Source organism: Saccopteryx leptura, chromosome X (assembly GCF_036850995.1).
Source record: "Saccopteryx leptura isolate mSacLep1 chromosome X, mSacLep1_pri_phased_curated, whole genome shotgun sequence".
In the NCBI taxonomy this organism is placed as follows: Eukaryota; Metazoa; Chordata; class Mammalia; order Chiroptera; family Emballonuridae; genus Saccopteryx; species Saccopteryx leptura.
In genome coordinates, this window is record NC_089516.1 from 30,623,738 (window position 1) to 30,643,876 (window position 20,139).

Consider the following 20,139-nt stretch of genomic DNA (forward strand, 5'->3'; position numbering starts at 1 on the left):
TGATTAGGAGCAACTAATAAAAATGTAGATGAAGAATAGATACAAATTTGATAACTGTGTTTTAAAATCTTGAAACTTATGAAACATGCATAGCTGGAAGTCAATATAACATGGACTGCAACTTAACTACTGATTTTAAACTGAAACCCATGTGACACCAGCAGGGTTAAGAAACAACACAGCCAGTTCCATTGTATCCTCCACTTGGCATGTTCCTTCCTGATTACCCTCCCACCTCTGCCTTCTAGGAGTAACCATGAGCCTGGTTCAGGTAAGTATCACTTTCCTTTCAAATTTTACCACCTGTGGGTTCAAAGCTAAGTCATAGAGTTTAATTTTGCTTTTAAATTTTTATATAAATTGCTCATAGATGAGGCCTTATTTTTTCATCTTGCTTCTTATGTTCAAAACAATGTTACTAAGATTAATCTATGTTGCTGCATATAACTGTAGTTCATTCACTTTCTTTGCTGTATTCTGTATACCGTTCTGCCTTATGTATAAGACACTACAATATATAAGACGCACCTTTATTTTGGGGCCCAAATTTTGGAAAACAAAAGTATTACATAAAGTTATTGAACTCGAGTTTCATTCATCATAAAATTCATACAACTCCTCACCACTGTCAAAATTCTCATCCCATTAGCTTGTCCTCATGTGTGTCTGATGAAGATTCACTGTCTTCAAAAATGAGCTCAAAAACAAGTCTGAGAAAGCGGGAAATGCAGGTAAAAAAAATCTACAAGTGCTGTATACGGTACACTGTATTTTTAGACTGCAAAATTTTTGAAAAAGTGTTTGTCTTATACATGGGGAAATACAATATATAGTATGCCATTCATATAATTATGCTTCACTTTACTTTTCTCTTCTGCTTTTGATGGCTATTTCAGTTGTGGTCAGTGTTTGACTACTTCCAATGCCCTGTGAGGAAAAGATGATTTTCCCTTCTGTCAAAATGAGACTCGGATTAGCAGTGGTTTACAAACGTTTTGATCTCAGCCACAATTAGACTACATCTAATATTGTGACCCAATACAGCCATAAATGTATAAAACTGAAAAAAAAAAATCCTAAGGAATAATGACTTGATATGTATAAGGAACTCTGGTATTTTCCATTGTATTCAACTTCAGTCTACTTCCTTTTTAAAAGAAAATTATGCTTGTGACTCATTCAATTAAGTTTGGAACCCATGAACAGTTTGTAACCCACAGGTGATGGAATATGCATGTGGGTTACGAAAATCATGTATCCCAGCTCCACAGTAGTGGGGCCCTTCCAAGACAAGCCTCCCACGGTTTCCAGGACTACCCATTTCAGTCCAATAAAACTGACCATGCAGAAAACCAGAACTATCAGGGCAATCATCTCCTTCCTCTCTTCTTCATTGGAAGGGCATGTAAATGCACCAAAATCCGAAACAACTGAAATGTCGGATCTGTCTCCAGTGCTCAGAGAGAACCTGGACCTGTCTCTGCAGGAAGCCTTATGTCCCAGAAATGGTTTGTGCATATAGCTCACCCAGGCTGCAGAAGAGCTGGCCCTTATACTTACTTTCACAGCTGCTCAAAGGAGAGGTTCTTTATTTCTGAGTTGTTAAGCTGGCCCTTCCCCGTAGTGTGGGGGAATTGCTGATGACTGGGAGAAACCAAACCACAGCTCTGAATCAGAGGACATGCTCCCTCCTAAGCCATGCTGTGTATTTTCCCCCAATGCCCACGTTCATCTGGCTCCTCAGCACTGCAGACAGCCCTAGTCACCTACCTCACCGTATGCTCAACTGCCCATGGCCATTGGGTTGACTTGCTTATCTGGGTATTATTGGGGTCTTTTCCTGCTTGTTGGATATAGGACCCCAGAGGAAAGGACCACAGCCTTGACAGGCTGGCAGGTCAAGTCTCCAACTCTGATTGTCCAGTAGAGTTGGGACTGGCGGGTGTTGAGAAGGAGTGACACCTGGGAACTGTATGTGTGGGTGGCCAAGAGGGTGATGGCATTGTTCTATTTCTAGCTGCTGAGGCAAGGACATGTGATGTTTTAGAGGACCTCAAGGGAGTGGGAGGTTAAGAGCAAGGGTGTTAAAATCAGAGGGCCAGTTCTGAACCCCAGCTCTTCGGTTTCCTGGCTGCCTGACTTTGACTGATTATTTAACATCAGCCATGGTTTCCACATGTGTAACTGCTACTTCTCAGCCCTGTTTTGAAGATGAAATGAGAGGATGCACGTGAATCACAAAATGCCTAGCACTGCAAATGGGCTCCCTGAGGATAGCTGCTGTTTTTATTCATACTTGGCCGAGTTCTCATATCCAGGAAGAGGAAATGGTGGAGAGTCCTGGGCAGTGCCTCTAGGAAGCAGCTAAACGCAGGATGGAAAGCCTGGGGAGCGCCCATAGCCAGTAGTCCCTCCCTGTCCTCGGTGGATATGTTCTGAGACCCCCAGTGGGTGCCTGCAACCATGGATAGTACCGAGCCCTATGTATACAATGTTTTCCCTTTATAAACATAACTATGATGAAGTTTAATTTATAAGTTAGGCACATTCAGAGATGAACAATAATTAATAATTAAATAGAACATTTATTACAATTATTTGAATATAGTCTCTCTCTTATCCTCAAAATATATTTTGAATTGTTTGTTTCTAAAATTTTCTGTTTAATTCTTTTAGACTGTTGTTGACCAGGAGTAAGTGAAATAAATCATGGAAAGCAAAACCGTGGGAATGGAGGACAGTCAAGCCACTCTCGAACCCAGAATCTTGCTGTGCCTGGGATGGCAAACACAGGTTTGTCTTGCTGGCTTGTTAGCTATCAGGAATTTCATGGAATGTTTTGTTGAGAATGATTCAGAAACCTGAACCACATTTCTGCAAGGGGCATATTTGAGGAAATGGTTAGCTGTATAACGGCGTTGGGTCAAGACGAAGGAGAAAGAAGTGGGTAGAAAGAAACAGGCAGGCACAGAATAAGGAAAGTACAGGAGAAGGAGAAAAGTAGAACAAGTGCGAGTTCTCAAAACAGCATCCTTAACTCAGGCTGGGCCCCAGGGCAAAGCAAACTGACAATACTATGTACTTGGCTGAGCAAACACTGCCTCCTGGTGTCCTAGGAGAGTGTGACTGTCGAAGGGTCAGTTGGGAAGTCATATCTCTGAACAATGTCAGGAAATGAGTGAATGGATAAACAATTGACTATATTTGAGGCCTGACCTGTATTGGTGCAGGGGATAAAGCATTGAACTCTAATGCTGAAGTATCCGGTTCAAAGCCCCAGACTTCCTCTTCAAGGTACATATGGGAATTGATGCTTCCAGCTCCTCCTTCCCTCCCTCCTTTCTTTCTCTCTGCCATCTGGAAAATGAATAAAATCGTAAAAAAGAAAAGACCTGAAATGTGTGTTTTCCATGTTTGTGTAAACGTGATTTAGGTATAAAAACCAGGCGGTATTAGAAGAGATTAAAAGGTAAAGAGGAACACGCATCCTTTCTTTGTAGCTGACATTTACTGAGTGTTTACAACCTGCCAGGCATTTGTCTAACCACGAATGTGATTTATCTCATCTAGTCCTCACACCCTCCTTATGAAATACTACAATTATATTCCCCCTAGTGCGTTTGTGGGGACCGAGGCATAAAGGCGTGAATGCATGTATCCCAAAGTCAGTCAGCAAGGAACTCCCAGTTCTGATCTAAGTTCAACCTTTGCAGTTTAGTTAGAGCCCAGTTCACGTATTTGTAATATAAAGGAAGCAGCGATTCAATGTAAGTTTTGAGGATTTGTGCAGCAAGTAAGTAGGGAAAGGAGCTGAATTAATAATGAAGACGTGGAGACGACGGTAATGTATTATATATTTCCCCAAGTGAATCACTCCACAAGTATTTCCTAGGCGACAACTTCGCACTCCCTGCTGTGCTAGGACCTGTGGGCGCTGAGAGTCTAATATGGGGCAGAGCCCCCCCCCAAAGAGAGTTCATACTGAGGTTGAGGAAATAAAGCACACATGTAGGACACAGTCAGAAAGCAACATATTATATAACTACATCCAAAGATAGTGTGAATTGTGCAGGGTTGAGTAATATTGCTAAAGAGAAGAAAATAGGAGGCAGCAATCAGCAAGGCTAAGGTGTGGGGGTGGGCACACTGTATAACAAGCCACACTGAGTTAATGGAAGTGCCCGGAATACAAGTGAGCCTGAAACAAAGAACCTGAACCCCACAGTGAGAAATTACTCAGTGTGGCAGGGAAGCGCTAATGACAGGCACTAAGCTCAACTGAAGTTTCCTTCCTGCACAGTTACTTACTTTTTAATATTGTATAGCAACCCCTTCCAAAGAGCACTTAAGTAGTGAGACTTCTGGGGCTCACATGTCAAAAGAATTCTTCCTGCAGCAGTTCATCCCTGTGACCCCAGGAAGAGCAGTGGGGAGCATGCAGGGGAAAGGACCTTATGGGTGAAGAGAAGAGCTCAGACCACAGACTCTGGAGCTGGTCTAGATCAAATCTCCTGTAGACTTGCCAGTTGTGTGACTTTTGGCAACTTAGTTAACCTCTCTGTGCCTGCTTCTTCATTAGGTGGTGATAGGGATTAAGATGATTTAATTCATGTAAAGCACACAGAACTGCTACTGGCACTCAGTAAACTGTTCCTGTACACTAATAATAAGACTAATAAGCATACCTTTAAATGCATATTTATGAGCTTTTCTCCCTTGCATTTCCATGTAGCTGACCCTGTCCCTACTGACCCTGAGGCAGCATCAACCTCGGAAGAGGGAATGGAGGGCTGTAATTTGAATTAAATCCGAGAGAAGTTTGTGTTTCCATTTGAGGCTAGCTAAAAGAAGATTTTCGGAAATGAAGCCATGATGTTGAATGCCAGGCTTTGCTGTGAGAGAACCATTCTCCAAATTCCTTCCTCTCACATTAAAATCAAATCTCGAGCGTTGAGTGCACATTGCTCTCACAGAGCAGAGAAGGCACCCTATCGCATGGGGCATCTGGAACAGGAGACTTCCTGCCCCAGATAAAGGCGGGCCATGAGGGAGAGGAAGTAGGCAGTGGGTCCTGGGTGATTGTGGGGAGAGGGAACCCCTGCATCCTGCCCTAAGCCTGGGGAGGGTCATGTTGAATGAGCTGAGAGAATACCAAAGGCTCAGGGGCTTTTCCCATCCTCACATTGGTGACTCTGAGGGACACTTGTTTAGGGCCCCACCGAATCACTCATTACCAAAGAGGAGGACAGGGCCGACAGAGAGAGGGCAGGGATCAAGAAGCCCAGCATTACCTAGGGGAGATGCCATGTGTGGCTGGGCCGAAAACCTTCCCTGTGCCCTCTCCCCAGACTCAACTGTGTGGGCTCCGGCCTCTGCAGCTGGCTGTGAGCAAAGCAAGGCCAAGGAGAAAAGTAGATGACAGGACGCACCAGCTGCAGACTTTAGCTGCAGACTCCAGCAGGATGTGTAGAGCTCAGAGATGAGCGAACACTGGCCTGACCTGACACCAAGACCAGCCTCAGGCAAGGAGGTCCACCTGCTCCTTTGCCATGAGGTCATACACAGTCCCTGTGCCACAATCAGGTGAAGGAATACGGTGGGAAAGCATTCTGAAAGAGAGCTTTTTAAGTGTAAGTTGTCCACTTTTTCCAAATACACTATTCTGTTTAACCGAGATGGAAACATCACACTTAACAAAGTTGGTTTTTGTCTTTTTGTTTTCTTGGTTGCTTGGTTTTGGTGTTGTTGTTGTTGTTGTTTTCTGAACAGTGATAGAAAATCACGAGGAAGTTTAAATCCATTATAGAATATAAAGAAACTACATTTTATTCAGACATCTGAGCACAATGGAGGAAATCCGTGGCCCTGCTTCCTTTAGAGAAACTTATGTGATAAAAGATTCACCTATTTTTAGTTCCCTAGCACCTGCTCTTGCTTATAAAATGAGATTTCACCAGGTACATTGTAATCACCTGAGGAACTTGAAAAACCCAGACACCTGAGTCACACATCCACACATTACTGTTTACTATGTCTGGGGTGTAGGTATACTTCAAAATCTTTTACAGCCCCTCAGGTGATTCGACAAGGAAGAAATATATCAGAACCACTTCCTACAAAAATGATTTTTCCACTGCTCAGGATATTCTCTCTGAATACAGAAATGATGGAGTGAGGAGTACAGGTTCTTACTGTGAATACAATTTGCCTGACATGAGGGGAGAGAAATGCCATCTAAAAAGCAAGGCATTTTTTGAGGCACTGGGTATTCTCAGTAGAAAAGTATGTGTTCATGGTCTATCCATCCAAGTGTCTAGCGTAGCACTCTCAGCACAAAACAAACCACAAATGACATTTTAAGTTTTCTAATAGAAACATTTAAGAAGTGACTAAAAAAGGTGACACTAATTTTTAAATTGAATGGGGTCACATTGTTTAATAAAATTGCATTGATTTGAAGTATACAATTCTATGATCCACCATTTGAATACTGCACTGTGTACCCATAACTCAAAATCAAATCTTCTTCCCTCACCATATATTTGACCCCTTTACCCTTCACTGCCCCACCCCTCTATTTAGCCCAATATATCCAACATATTATTAGTTCAATATATCAATATAAAAATAAGATATTTTCTATGTTTTGGCATAAGTTTCTCAAAATCATGTGTTTTGTTGCTGTGTAATGCCAGTGGCCGAGGCCTGGCAGGTCCACACTGGATTCTGGCAGATGGTAGAAACACTGCAGAGCTGGAAAGCATTGGGCCATTCCATTTAATAAAGTGTCAAAATGGCAGAGAAGCACCCATGAAGAGAAAACTGCATCTCAGGCAAAGAAACAACAAACTGGCCCCTCAAAGTGGTGGGCAGGCGATCCACGCATCCACAGTCCCCCTGAGCACAGCGGGTAGCCGAGGCCAGGCAGGTTCACTCTGGATTTCGGCAGATGGTAGAGGAACTGTGGAGCCGGAAAGCATAGGAATATTCTAATTTATTACAGATTTGCAACAGCGGGCTAGCAAACCAACAGGGGACAACCACTTCTCACAGCAGTGAGTGAGCAAGGAGCAATATCACTCATCACAGCAGAAGCTGAATTAACAGGAAAACGGCCCCTCCTGGTGGCAGGAAAGCAGACAAGCAATCTCCACCAAAGGAAAACACCTTACAGAAGCTATAGACACGTGGCTGTGCCATGTATTCATGCACTAATCATGCAAAGTGCAAGCGAGCAAGGCTAAGACAGCTATTTTCTTAATGGTAGCACATCTCAATTTAAACTATGATCATTTCAAGTATTCGGTACTCACACGTGCTTTTTGCTGCCAACTAATAGTGCTAGTTTCATATATGATGGCATTTACTAGTATTAGATACCAAATCATACTCCTATTGAAGGAGATGAGATTTTCACATGAAATTAATTTTCTTTGGGAAAGATTTAGATGATATCAAGTCTTCCAGTTCAGCCAGTCATGGTCCCTTCCCCTTGTGTGACTTCTGTTGCTAGCTTAAGGTCAGGCACCTAAGAACCGGCCTGATTTTGTTCTCCAGAATTGAGAGAAATGGAAAAATTTGTTCCTTTGTCCTTATATGTGCTTGAGGGATTTTTCATTTCATTCTCCATGAGGAAAAAAGGGAGCAATACTGATATATATTACTGATAAATTTAGCAAAAGAAATAGACCATAATTATTTAGATAATTATATTTTTTTCTTCTGGATATGCATTTCTACCAAAAGGATATAATAAAAGAGCACAGGGGTTTAGGGGAGGTTAACCTGTAGTGGGTCAGAACTACTTTCACTGGGTAATTAGTCAGGGTAGACTAACTGCTGTGACAAGCATTTGAGATTTACTGCCTTAACACAGGACATTACTATTTGTTGTACTTACACAGCTCCCGTGCACATTGCTGGTAGAGGTGATGGAGGACATGCTCCTCATTCATTCAAAGATTCAAGGAGGGAACCCATATTAGAGCAGATTCGAGAAAACTGCACACCTGCACAAGAGAAGGGAAATAAAACAAATGGATACATCCTCCTAGAAGAGGAATACAGAGAAGTCTTCTAAATTCAGAAAAATGCCAAGCTTTTGGCATTTGGGATAGTCTCTACCTTATCTACAAACCCCATTCCCTGTATTTCAAAGAGAAAAGTGCTCCCTAATTGACATACTCTGCCCTCCCAGAAGTCTATTAGTGACCCGCCATCAGAAATATAGATAAGATTTACAGTACACTAATTACCAAAGCTAAACAAATGTGCCCCTTATTCTTAAATATGAATGCACAGTTTAAAGTATTACAGGAAAGTGAAAGAGGAGATCATGATGATGAAAAAACATTTCTCTAAATAAAATGATACATGTATCAAAAATAAGAATTAATATTGTCAAAATATTCACGTAGAAAATGGGCTTAGGCCCTGGCCGGTTCGCTCAGCGGTGGAGCGTCGGCCTGGCATGCAGGGGACCCGAGTTCGATTCCTGGCCAGGGCACATGGGAGAAGCGCCCATTTGCTTCTCCACCCCCCCTCCTTCCTCTCTGTCTCTCTCTTCCCCTCCCGCAGCCAAGGCTCCATTGGAGCAAAGATGGCCTGGGCGGTGGGGATGGCTCCTTGGCCTCTGCCCCAGGCGCTAGAGTGGCTCTGATCGCGGCTGAGCGACGCCCCGGAGGGGCAGAGCATCGCCCCCTGGTGGGCAGAGCGTTGCCCCTGGTGGGCGTGCTGGGTGGATCCCGGTCGGGCGCATGCGGGAGTCTGTCTGACTGTCTCTCCCCGTTTCCAGCTTCAGAAAAAAAAAAAAAAAAAAAAAAAGAAAATGGGTTTATAAAAAAAGAACATGGTGTTATTAAAGGGAACTAGAAAACTGTTGTAACTACTTGAAAATAGAAACATTGCCAAATTAAAGACTCAGAACATGTCAGGTGCTCAGCGCAAATTTGTTGGCCTCTCCAGGCTCTGATGGAACCTAAAACACATTGCTCCCACTTCTCCTCCTCCTCCCACCTCCTCCCCCTCCTCCTCCTCCTTCTCCCTCACTTCTCCCCTTCCCTGCTTCCTTCCTCCCCCCAGTCCACCTGCAGGTTAACTGACTCCAACCCTTCCCTTGACCTAGTAACAGAGTTCATTTCTGGTGCCATCGCCCAGCTTCGCCAGCCTCAGAACCCACGAGGAGGGGTCCTCTTCTTTGATTGCAGAGCTTCCGTTTCACCCCGGAACCTGAATTCAACAGCGTTGTCTTCCTCTTCGATTCTGGGGCACAAGGAGGTCCCACCGCCATTGCTGCTGACTCAGCCTCTGACAGGCCTGGCCACCTACCCCTAGGACCTTCCCACGCCTGGTAACCTACGCATTCATCCTGCCGCTGCCTGTCCTGCAGCCCCCACCGCGCCACCTTATCCTCAGTGCTGCCCACCCACGCTGGCACCTCCAAACATGGCGACCTCACTGCCCTCACTAGCGAGCGAGACCTACCACCCTGACTGTGAGGTCGCCATCACTGACCAGATCCAGCTGGAGCTCTACGCGGCATACGTCTACGGGTCCATGGCTTTTTATTTGGATAAGATGGTCTCAAAGCCCTTTGCCCGGTTCCTCCAAGAGCAGTCAGGCAAGGAGAGGGCAACTGCTGACAGGCTGATCCAGCTGGTGAACCAGCGCGGTAGCAACACCCCCTTGCGCGACTTCCGTAGCAATCACAGCGTCTTCTGGGGGAACAGCCTGAAGGTCCTGGAGAGAGCCTTGCGTCTGTCCATGAAGGTGAAGCAGAGCCTGCTCAGTCTGCACCAGCTGGCCACCGAGAAGAAGGACACCCTTCTGTGCGACTTCCTGGAGAACCACTGCCTGCAGGAACAGCAGAAGTTCAACAAAGAGTTGGAGGACCACATCACCAGCCTGCGCAAGATGGGAGCCCCAGAATCCGGCCCGGCAGAACACCACTGTGGCAAGATCCCCCTGGATGACAGCAAGGACTGAGTCTGGACTGTCTTCCGACTAGTCATAGAGAGACAGCCCCTCCTCACCATGCGAGCATGCATGTTGCTCTATTACCCTTGCTAAAAGTTCACTTAAGTATTTATGTTCAAGTTTTAACATTTCTTCTAATAAAGTTGTTGGTTCATTCATTTGTGTGTGCAAAACCTTCACCTTTTAAGTTTTTAAACAGGTTTCCAGGAATCTTTCAACCATCCATACTCCAACCACGTGCAGCTCGGGAATTGCATGGGTGGAAGGACGGGGTATTGTGTGGGACTGGTGGGAGGGAGGAGGCATTGCGCAGGAGTATGGATGGAGGAGGAGGAGGTATTATGGGAGTCCTTGGATGGAGGAGGAGGTCTTGTGGGGGACGCTGGATGGAGGAGGAGGTTTTGTGGGGGAACCTGGATCGAAGAGGAAGTATTATGGGGGGACCCTGGGATGCGGAGGAAGTATTGCCGGGGACGCTGGATGGAGGAGGAGGTTTTTGCTTTTGTTTTTTTTTTATTTTTTTACAGAGACAGAGTCAGAGAGAGGGATATACAGGACAGAAAGACAGGAATGGAGAGATGAGAAGCATCGATTATTAGTTTTTCGGCCCTGGCTGGTTAGCTCAGTGGTAGAGGTTGGCCTGGTGTGCAGGAATCCCGGGTTCGTTTTACGGCTAGGGCACACAGGAGAAGCACCCATCTGCTTCTCTACCTCTCCCCCTCTCCTTCCTCTCTGTCTCTCTCTTCCCCTCCTGCATCCGAGGCTCCATTGGAGCAGAGTTGGCCCCGGGCACTGAGGATGGCTCTATGGCCTCAGCCTCAGGCACTAGAGTGGCTCTGGTTGCAACAGAGCAATGCCCCAGATGGGCGGAGCATCGCCCCCTGGTGGTCATGCTGGGTGGATCCAGGTCAGGTGCATGCGGGAGTCTGTCTGACTGCCTCCTCGTTTCCAACTTCTGAAAAGTACAAAAAAAAAATATTAGTTTTTCATTGCGCATTGCAACACCTTTGTTGTTTTTTGATTGCTTTCTCATATGTGCATTGACCACGGGCCTGCAGCAGACCAAGTAACCCCTTGCTCGAGCCAGTGACCTTGGGTCCAAGATGGTGAGATTTTGCTCAAACCAGATGAGCCTGCGCTCAAGCTGGCGGCCTCAAAGTTTCAAACCTAGGTCTGCATCCCAGTCAATGCTGTGCGCCATCACCTGGTCAGGCCTTTTTTTTTTTTGTTTGTTTGTTTGTTTTTTTGTGGGCAATCCTGGAAGGGAGAGGAGTTATCGTGGGGACCCTGGAAGTAGGATAGAGTTACTGGGTGGAACCCTGATTGGAGAATGGAGGTATTCTGTGGGACCCTGGGTGGATGGAGAAGGTACTCCCTGTGAGCTCAGAAAACACAAAATTAATCTCCCCTTATAAACAATGGTATATGGGGGTGGGGTGAGGTGGATGATGTGTGGCCCTGGTGAATGTGGGCGCACATTCGTGCTAAAACTATAAAACGTGGCCTTAAAAATCATAAGTGGGTTTGCTTCTGGAGAAAGAGTAAAGAGAATGGGATGAGGCAATGATTAAAATAAAGAGTTCTTACATTTTACCTGAAAATTCCTTGTTTACTAAAAGATGCAAATATTAATGTTTCTTAACATTTTCTGGGTTACAAGATGGAGACCCTTAAAACATCTTGGCATAGTACCTCTTTGACAACCTCACCCTCAGCAACACTGATCACCATAGCTGAGACTTAGGCTAGCTCCCATTCCCACAAACTTGGGAATGACTTCCCATGGTCACCATGCTGGACATGCCTGTTGCCCTTAGAAAACATCCCAGTATAGTTTTTTGCTTCAATTATACTCTTTCTTTGAGGTACCACGGTACCCTAAACCCCAAATTATCTCGCTTAAAAAATTGAATAATATGAGGTCAAGGCTCAAGGTCAAATTTTGATATTGACTTTTTTTTTCCTTTTCTGAAGTTGGAAACAGGGAGGCAGTCAGACAGACTCCCGCATGCGCCCCACCGGGATCCAAGCGGCACGCCACCAGAAGGCGATGCTCTGTCGCAATCAGAGCCATTCTAGCGCCTGAGGCAGAGGCCACAGAGCCTTCCTCAGCGCCCGGGCAAACTGCTCCAATTGAGCCTTGGCTGTGGGAGGAGAAGAGAGAGACAGAGAGGAAGGAGAGGGGGAGGGGTAGAGAAGCAGAAGGGTGCTTCTCCTGTATGCCCTGGCCGGGAATCGAACCTGGGACTCCCGCACGCCAGACCGATGCTCTACCACTGAGCCAACCGGCCAGGGCCTTGATATTGACTATTAAGTAGAATAAATTCCCCTGAATAAGGCCAGTGACACACTACTTTGAAGAATGTAAGGTTGGGGGACAACTGAAGCAGGGAGACCAGTGAACAGATCTTGTAGCTAGTCCTCGTAAATGACAGTGCTGGCTTGGACTGTGGTGATGACTGAGAAAAGAAAGAGATACAGACAAATTCCAGATGCACTGGATGAGCCAAAAAGACTTGCTTACAGACCAGAGGTGAAGAATGAGAAATGAGAAAAATAATTTAGGTTCTAATGTTTAGAATTGAATACTAGAATTGAGGGCAGTGATATTTATTAATTTGGGGACTTCGGGCCAGTGGTGCAGATGAATGCGAATAGCATAGTATGTAAAAGCTGAGATGCCTATGAGACATACCAGTGGAAATGGCATGCAAGTAGCCAGAAAAGGGAATTTGGAGTTCAGGTTGGATGTCAGGTTTGGTAATGCCCACATGGGAGACATCAGCTATATTAATAGATGGTGTTGAGGTTATGGAACTGGTTAATTTCACCAGAAAGAGACTGTAGAGAGAGTACAGCCCAACTAGACCCAAGCCTAGATGATGAGTTGAGATGTTGGAACAGCCAGGCTGCTCTTGGCCCCACCTGGACCATGACATCATTCCAGATTGTGTCTCCACAGAGTCCCACAAGCAGCCAGTTCCTAACCTCAATATGGCCTTTGGTTTCTCCATGCAGGATGAGTGGGCATGAGTTAGCCTATTACCTTGTCTTCATGGTCATGGGTAGAAAAAAATCATTTCCCAGGATTTTGTTTTTTAATTTCTTAATGAAATTATAATTCTGGAGGTTTTTTTTTAATTTCCTCTTTAAAAACTTAGCATTTCTCTCAGCCCACTGTTTTTGACCATATTAAATGTCTACCCAGTAAACCATAAGGCTGTCCTGGCCTGGGAAAAATAATCAACACATGTTTGTTCTGTACCTGGGGGGGATACAAAGATAAAGTTAAAAATTGCAGATTTACATACCTTATCAATGATAGTTCGCTAGCTTGAGTCTCTTTATAATTTTCAGATTGCTTTGAACATTTACTAATATGTAGACAAGCTTAGCTACGCAGTGATTATCTTTCTTAACCCTCATTGTCTGGGTTCAAATCCCAGTTTAATCACTTCTTAAACTGGGTTACTTCGGGTATGTTCTTCAGCCCATGTCTGCCTCAGTTTCCTCACGTAGAAAATAGGGATAATAAAATTGGTAATGCCATTGGTTGCTGAGAAGATTAAAAAGTTTAATATTTTAAAATTTAAATTAATCCCAGTGCCTGGCACATATAGTAGATATATTATTTGTAAGCCATCATTTATCTTCATTAGCATCATCATCATCATCTACTCACTTCTAATTTCCTCTGTGGTGTCTATTTTGGGGGGACATTTCATGTCTACACTTTGCCACTGGAGGTCTCCCTTGCATTTCACCTAACTCTGCACCAAGCATCTTAAGAAGGAAAAACCCTTCCAAGCTGCTTGGTTGTCAGGTGCTGCCAGGACACAGGCACATTGCTGTTTCTGCTGCCCCAACCTCAGTCTAGAGGTGAGTTTCCTGTGACAACTGTCCGTGCAATCCCCCATTTGTCTCAACCAGCCTTCCCGTTAAATTGCCCCTAGAACACTTTTTGCTTATTCTTCCCAAACCCAGTTCCTGAGCCCCTCTTTCCATCCTGAACTACACTCCACTCCTCAGAGGTGGGAAAGGGTGAAAGGATAAAATGCTAATCCTGACCCCCCAAATTATCCAGATGTTTGGACCCAGAAAAAAAGGATGAATCTGTTAGGGTGTGGAGGAATGGGAAGAGGATACAGAGGGGCTACTGATGAGGCAATAATTAAAATTGATAAATAACCATGCACTTTGCATGGAGATTCTCAGACTTTACTGTGAATTAAAATCACCTGCAGAGTTTTATAACTCTCAATGCTTTGAGCATATCACAGAACAATTACATCAATCTGTATGGCAGGACTTAAACATGTCCAGCATTTAAAACTGGCCTCAGAATGTGGGTTGTGTGAACCAGCAACATCAACCTCACTTAGAACTTGCTAGAAAAATAATAGTCATAAGCCTTACCTCAGACCTATTGAATCAGAATGTACATTTAAGAAGACTCCAGGTTGTGAATATGGCCACTGCATTCTGAGAAACACTCTTTAGACATCCTGGCTGTCAAATAGGTCTGCAGCTTAGAATCACCTCGGTCGCTGGAAAATAACAGAGATGGCTCCACATAAACTTTCACTCATCTGTACCCTCATGTGAGTTCTGAAGAAAACATAATTAAACTTTATTGTTTCTTCAGTAGTGATTACTGAACTAGCAAATATTCAAAATTTTATTGGAACTGAGTCATGACCACATATTTACATATATTTTATTGCTGGGTGTGCAATACATGACAGTTTGTAGGTGAGACAAAGTTCATATGTCCCACAAAGCCTAAAATATTTAATATTTTGTCTTTTCTTGAAATGTTGTGATGACCGTTGTCTATACTAACATGGACTTAATTTCCCTAAAATACCAAATATTTTAACAAATCAATTACTTTTATATGTTATGTATACTCATTACACTTTTACGTTCAATTTCTCTACCACCACAATCCTTTGGCAGAAGAGAAAGGAATTCCTTTAATTAATTTACCCTAAGCTACTAATGACATAGCCCATTATCTCAGCAGAAAGAGTATTGCAGACTTTTGATTACTGAGCAACCATTTTACCTTCTGTTACATACCAAAAGAACACATTTTTTTTTTGTATTTTTCTGAAGTGTCAAAAAGAAACTAAAGTTCTTGATGAGGCTGGACACTCATCTTGCACACAAGTGAATGAAGAAGAGTGGAACAGGTGGTGGTCATCCGAACAGGCGTGTTTGAGGTGAAGATTTTAAATATATGCACTTCTGAGAGATGACTGAGTCCACAACATGGCTATGGAAGAGGGTAGCAGAAGTGAAGATTCCTGAATGAAAAAGCAAAGGAAGTGAGGCATAGTTCTGGATCCTCTTAAGCTACCCAGGAGGAAAACTCTCCTATCTTCTGAAAGAGGTTCAGTGAAGTTACATAGAATTTGTTTGAATACAGACTCTCTACTTATCAGCTGTCTAACTATAGGAAACCTATTTAACCTCTCTTAGTCTCAGTTTCCTCATCTGTAAAATGGAAAAGATGTATTAATACCTACTTCTTTCGGTTGTGGGATGATGAATGGTACTCAATGCATATAACACAGTGTTTGAAGGGTATCTGCATGATGCATGAGTTTACCTCCCTTTCCAAATGTGGTCCACAGACCTGAGACGATGTTCTGGTGTGGTCTGACTGGATAACAAAGGAGAGGTGTCTTGGCTTCCTATATTGTGAGGATAAAGTGTTTATGGCACAATCACAGACAGGTTGTGCTATCGTTTTAAATTTTTTCCTCACATTATTGGCTCACACAAAAGTAAGCAATCAACTTCCACCTCCAGAACATTTTAATTTAAACTTCAGCAATTGAGTTAGAGTAACTGATAAATAATATCTGGACATGATATATATGATATACATATAAACTCAGATTCCACATGGCAATAAAAGTTGCTATTTAGTTTGCTAGTGCTCCCATAATGAAGAACCACACACTGGGTGGCTTAGACAACAGTAATTTATTATATTTTCTTACACTTCTGGATGCTAGAAGACCAAGATCAAGGTTTCAGCAGGTTTGGTTTCATTCTAAGCCTGTCTCTTTGGTTGGTACGTGGCCATCTTTTCCTTTGTCTTCCCAAGGTCTTTCCCCTCTGTGTGTCTGTGTTCTGATCTCTTCTTCTTATAAGGACACCAGTCATATTGAATTAGGGCTAACAGGCATCACCTCATTTTAATTTAATTCTGAGGAAATGGGAGAAAAAATATCAAGGACTTCAACATAGAAATTTTGGGAGGGACCCTTTCAGCCCACATCAGTTCTAACTAAGGAATTTCGTTTGTAAAACACTATAGTTTTCTCAGAGCTTCTGGTCACATCTGTTTTTTCTTTAATTTATTGGGTTTAATATATAGTGTTTCCTTTATTCCTCCTTCCTCAATGCCCCACTCTTATTTCAGGCTGGGACCTACTCCTAATTTAGAGCTCTCTCTCCCCCTTTTGCCAACTTCTTTTATGAATTTACCTTTGCCACCCAGCTTAGTGTATCCCAAGTTTCTCTTTACCATGCCACAGTTGCAGAGCTCCTGGGAAAAGCACCCTGGTCTCATCTCTTCAGGCAGAGAATAGAGGCTTGATCTCCACATATGCTGCAGATGGCTTTTCCAGTCTACCTGAATCATTACCAGGTAGAAGCAGCGGTCATTGGGACATGGACGTGAGCTGCAAAGTATAGAATTGTGACAACAATTCCAGTGCCATGCGTACTTTTCCTGGATGTGCACTTTGTCTGGAATCCTGCTCCTTGTGATAGCTCCTAACGAACTGGACTGGGGTTGGGTTGCATTCGCAGGGATTTGGAATGGTGTTGGTGCCAACATAGACTTGGTGAACATGTTAAGGACACTACTCTTTTATGGATTCTTGTTGTATTGGCCAAGAGTTTGCTTAAAGGCTTTAATCACAGTAAACACACACACACACACACACACACACACACACACACACACACCGGATAAGGAAGATTTGGCATATATACACTATGGTATATGTAAGGTCGGTGGATAATGGAGGATGGTCGTGTGGGGAACTCAGACCCGCCCACTTTGGCTAGGACCGCCCACAATCAAGCCCGCCAAAGGAAGCTTCCCAGGAACCATTTGGAAAGAAGTGATCGTCTGCCAGCCAGTGAAATTTCACCACGTCATAGTAGCTCCACTTCCCTAGAGGGACCCTTTAAATATCTGCCACGCGGTTTAATCTTTGCAACTTCCCTAGCCTCCATCTTGCACCTCCATATTTCTCTTTCTTTCCTCGGGGCCAGGGAACCTTGCCGGGCGGGGTGTGCGCTCTGTACTCAATAAAGCTGTTTACTTATTCCACACTTTGCGGCTCCGAGCCCCGTTCCTTCCTTCTCAGCGGGGAAAAATACCTTACATTTTTGGTGCCGAAAACCTGGAAGGAGTTAGAAGTCTGCAAGGACTGCTCATTTCTCCTCCCCTCCGAGAAAGAACCAGGATCTCCGATCTCCAACCCACTTCGGCGCACTGTGCAGTAAGTCCCCTGCCTCCAGCTTTCCTCTCAGTTCTTTCCTCCGAGACTCCCTGTCCAAAACCGTAGCTACGTCAGGGAACTCTTTTCCGTTCGTCCAAGTGAGCATGTGCTTGTCCCCAAGCACATCCACTTTCATCCGTGGCTGGACATTGAGTTTTTAGGACGCTAATGCTCAGGTCTGACCACTCCGAGAACTGAGTGCGGCTGTTGGGGCACAGGAATTTCCCTCCCTAAGGAAGAAGAAACTGTTCTTCTTCTCTGCTGTGGCCAGGCCACAGAACCCACTCAATTAGCCTCCTGAAGGGATTTTCGGTATTAACATCCTCACCAATTTAACTATCGCCAAAAAAGCTGGGAACTGATTGGAGATCTCTTTCATACACGGCTTCTAATTATTTGCGCAACCGTCCTTAATCTCTGTGCTGCCTGTTCCACCATGCAGGCCTTTTTCTGGCCAGAGAAACCTTACCTAAAACCTCTATTCCTAATCTTTCCTTCTCCGCGGACTCCCAACTCTCTTTCCCTCCTGCCTGACCCCCGGGGGCGCCTCTCTCCCTCACTCTTTCTCTCTCTTTCTCCCTCTCTCAGGGCTTTTCTCTGGTCCCTCTGCAGACCTCTCTTTCCTCTGAGAGCCTCCTCCTCTCCTTTCGCAAAAACCTGTTTTTTATTCGCCATCTACTAACTACCATCTTTTTCTCCTCCCCTGCTGGCCAGGGGCCCCTCCCTTCACTGTGTTCTCTAGTCCCGCCTCCGTCAGGCCTTTCTCAGCCTGGCATTGGCTCTTACACCGGTTTTCAGGATGTCCAACCCCAATTTTCTTACAGGAAGTTCCTGCCCTGTCCTGCCTTTGGCTCCAGCGTTTTTTCCTGCAGGATCTGGGTGCCGGGCTCCGCACGAGCCCCCCTCTCCTTATTCCCAAACCCCCAAACCCCTGTCCGGAACCTGTGAACACGGCATTTAAAGTTTTTAACGGTCCCAACTAGTAGAAACAGGCATGTTCGCCAGGCCCCATTGCAGCAGAAGCTAACGCTCCAAACCCCGACTCTTGTGGCAACCCTGAGACCAGCAGAGCCACCAGCAGCTTGCTTTAAGTGTGGCAAGCAGGACCACTGGTCCCAGCAGGGCCCCTGCCGGTGGCTGCCCACTGAGCCCTGCCCTGACTGCAAGCAGCCCAGTCACTGGCAGAGAGATTGCCTCTTTGGGCAACAGGTTTTTTCCTCAGTGCCTCTACGTGGAGGACAAGCTGCCCAAATGGAAGGGCAATCCAGCCAGGTGGGTGCATCGCTCAAACTCCTAGGACACGGCCTGGACTCGAAGAACCCAGGGTTCTGCAACAAGTGGGTAAGTCAGTCCATCTCATTTCTTGTGGACATGGGGACTCTGTTACATTCTGGCGAGAAAGGCTACAGCAGACCCAAAGTGACTTTTATAAGTTTTATTGCAGACCTGCACAGGGACTGCAGGCAACCCATGCAAGGGAGCACTGCAGCCCCCCAAACCTGCGCAGGGACTGCAGGTAACCCACACAGGGGAACACTGCAGCCCCCCAAACCTGCACAGGGACTGCAGGTAACCCACACAGGGGAACACTGCAGCCCCCCAAACCTGTGCAGGGACTGCAGGCAACCCACACCTCCGAAGAGACTGGAGCACTGCAGCCAACCAAACCTGCGCAACCAACAAACTGCGCAGGGACTGCAGCCCCCCAAACCTGCACAGGGACTGCAGCCCCCCCAAACCTGCACAGGGACTGCAGCCAACCAAACCTGCGCAGCCAACAAACTGCGCAGGGACTGCAGCCCCCCCCCAAACCTGCACAGGGATGCAGGTAACCCACACAGGGGAACACTGCAGCCCCCAAAACCTGCGCAGGGACTGCGGGCAACCCACGCCTCCGAAGAGACTGGAGCACTGCAGCCACCCAAACCTGCGCAGGGACTGCAGCCCCCCAAACCTGCACAGGGACTGCAGCTCCGAGCTTCTAAAATGGCTCCTTTTTATAGGGTGGCTGTCTAGGATGAGCAAGCGTCATACAGAAGCTGATGTGGCTGTCAATTATTGGCTAGGGAGGTCGTGCGCAGTTACGGGGGGGGGTATTACTCAGTGGAGAATTTCAAACATAAACTTCTGATAAGGGTCTCTGACTCAATGCAGGATGTTGCTGAACTCTTTGTTCTCAGTGTCACAGGGACCTTGTACACTCTTGGCAGCCCCAGCATGTCAGTACTCCTTGAATCTAACATTCCCCCATCTCTTTTGGACATAAATCAAATCCTTGATTCTTCATCAGTGGGGAGAATGGTATAAGGCTGGGGCTCATGAGAATTTTCTACTTTAGCTGTAGTTATAAGATAGTTAGGTCAGGGGTCCTCCCTAGTATGTGTTGGCACGCTGATAGTGTGCCCTTAGAACTACAAGCTTTACGGACTAATTTCTTTCTGCCTACTAACTTCTTACAACTTACACTGAGCTTCTGCAACTTACACAGACCTTCTGCAACTTACATAAACCTTCAACTTTTATGCACTTTCTTATCCAGAAATAACTGGCCTTCATAACAACTTGCTTTTCCTTTTCTTTTCAAAAGTACCTCTACACCTTATACCTTCTATTATCAAAACCATACAATTCCTTT

The 20,139-nt window shown here is 45.1% G+C and overlaps 1 long non-coding RNA gene across 1 annotated transcript in view; it reads right to left on the reverse strand.

The window, feature by feature from the left end:
• The window catches only part of LOC136385552 (uncharacterized), a 35,662-nt gene extending 15,816 nt beyond the window's left edge, over positions 1–19,846 (reverse strand). The window contains exons 1-2 of the long non-coding RNA XR_010747841.1: positions 19,344–19,846; positions 18,892–19,137 (exon numbers count right to left, since the gene is read on the reverse strand). This is a non-coding gene — a long non-coding RNA (uncharacterized lncRNA). The remainder of the gene's footprint in view (positions 1–18,891; positions 19,138–19,343) is intronic.
• Positions 19,847–20,139: the final 293 nt, after the last annotated feature.